General features: G+C 40.2%; 1 non-coding gene across 1 annotated transcript; it reads right to left on the reverse strand.

Annotated features, from left to right (window-relative positions):
- Positions 1–368: 368 nt before the first annotated feature.
- LOC127493341 (small nucleolar RNA SNORD22) lies at positions 369–493 on the reverse strand. The gene has a single exon (XR_007923395.1). It is a non-coding gene; the product is annotated as a small nucleolar RNA SNORD22 (small nucleolar RNA).
- Positions 494–2,396: the final 1,903 nt, after the last annotated feature.

The following is a 2,396-nucleotide window of genomic DNA, read 5'->3' on the forward strand; positions in this document are numbered from 1 at the left end:
TTAGAAAGACTAAAATGATTGTCTTAAGGATTTAAAAATTTCATTTCTGACATCCTCCAATACTTGGGAGTCCATTTACTCGCACCTGTGTTTTCTTCAGACCAGTAACTTCAGCAGAAATACAGCTTAGGTTCCCTGGAATCACATCCTGGGCTCTAGGGACCTTTGAACCAACAAGCAGGCCACTGGTGATAGCACGTCTTCACTCTGAAGAGTTCTCAGTGGAGCATAAGAACAAGAGGCTAGTGAAATAATAAAAGAAAAGTATTTAATTGGCAAAATATCCAGAATGGCTTAAAGGTAGCCTAATGTAGCTGTGGTTGGATGACCAAGGAAAACCAAGTCACTGCTATCTCTAAGCATTTTTTGTGCTTTAGACTGTTCCTTACAGAACCAGTGCTCATCCCATCTCCCAGTCACCCCAGTGGGTTCACCATTACTGGCTCTGGGATTAAAATAGGGAGTAAGACAGGATGTCTGTTCCTCATTGGAGATTTTTGTCCTTTTAAAAAACTATGAAACTAATTATTTTTAGCTGGCTACTGCATCTGAATTTTCACCTTCTTCAAACTCAAAATTGTCATTGTTTTTTTAATATTTATTTATTCATTTATTTGAAAGAGTTACACAGAGAGAGAAGGAGAGGCAGAGAGAGAGAGAGAGAGAGAGAGAGGTCTTCCATTGGCTGATTCACTCTCCAACTAGCCACAATGGCAGGTGCTCTGCGATCTGAAGCCAGGATCCAGGAACTTTTCCCTGGTCTCCCACATGGGTGCAGGGGCCCAAGGACTTGGGCCATCTTCTACTACTTTCCCAGGCCATAGCAGAGAGCTGGATTGGAAGTGGTGCAGCCAAAACTGGAACCGGCGCCCATATGGGATGCCAGCGCTGCAGGTGATGGCTTACCCCACTAAACCTCAGCCCTGGCCCTTGTCATCGGGTATTTTTATCTACTTTTCACATACTTTCTATATTAACAAGGTGAAAATAATGTATTTTAAGTAAATTCTTGAGCCTTCCCACATTACCTGGTAAAAACAGCACAAACTTCTTGGAAAATAGGTGTATGCACACACACAAACACACACTTGCCTTCCCAAAATTTCAGTTTATATCTGGTTACATGGTTTTACAGAGAGTATTATTCAAGTACTCTGAATTATCTTTTTTCCCAATTTGGTTTGTGTTTTCATTTCTCATAATTCCCTGTCAATCTTCATGCTGTTCCCAATCATTGAAATCCCTGACATAATCCTCCTGATGAATTACATCCTACTCCTTTTTTTGAGTACTTAGTACACTGAGTTTTACTGATTTTTATATAGATAGATAGATAGATTGCATTAAAGCTATATAACCAAGAGAACGAGATGGAGCATAATATATTCATTAGTCCCCTAACATGTTTTATTATTATCTGCTTGTGCAAAATGAAGATATTATTTATCCAAAACCATTATCAACAGAGTGCTATGTTTTCTTTTACAAATTTCACTAGTATTCTTTTGATAAAACAATTTAATAAACTGTGTATAACCAAAGGGTTAGATATCAGTTTTTTTGTGATTCCCTAAACATCCTGCATTTTTTGCTAGATGAAGTAATGTGCTTTTGAAGAGATTGAGAGCAGGAACACAATTATCTAGTTTCAATGGAAAAGAGAGAGAGCCATCAACAAAATCATAAAAAAGATGGGAACATTCCAGTTTGGCATTCACCATCCAGGGGCCATTCCTAACAGATACCACATAGTTACCATTGATATCAAAAATTGCTTCTTTTCTATTCACATTGCAGAGGAAGATAAGGCCTACTTCGCCTTTGCAATATGGGAGTCCAACACCCAGCTCCCCACAAAAAGATTTCAGTGGACAGTACTCCCACAAGGCATGAAAAATAGCCCTGCCATTTGCCAAAGATACGTTTCTCATGTGACCAGCACACTTAAAGATCAGTGCTTGGGCATACATTATGTGGATGATATCTTACAGGCAATCATTGAAAGAACTCATAGGATAATTAAAGGTCTCTTACAAAGACAGAAAAACAATCATATGCCCCCAGACCTGCAGCGTGCTTTGACTGAAGTCCTTTTCACTATCAATTTTCTTACTTTTGATTCCCAAGGGGTCAGTCCAACTTATAAACACTGGGGATCCTTTCCATCCCAGAACCCAGCCCCTATGGTTAAGTGGAAAGTCTCCCTGACAGGAGAATGGATGTGACCACACCCTCTGCTAACCAAGGGCCAAGGATATGCTTGTGTCTTTCCAGAGAATCTGGGACAGACCATTTGGGTACCAGCCAGAAACATCATGCCTGCAGCTGACACTCAACTAGAACCAGCTGAACAAGAATGAGAGTCTGCCTTGTTAGCGGATGCACCTGCTACCGAT

Source organism: Oryctolagus cuniculus, chromosome 5 (genome assembly GCF_051225735.1).
Source record: "Oryctolagus cuniculus isolate XC-2025 breed Fujian yellow rabbit chromosome 5, ASM5122573v1, whole genome shotgun sequence".
Taxonomy (NCBI): domain Eukaryota; kingdom Metazoa; phylum Chordata; class Mammalia; order Lagomorpha; family Leporidae; genus Oryctolagus; species Oryctolagus cuniculus.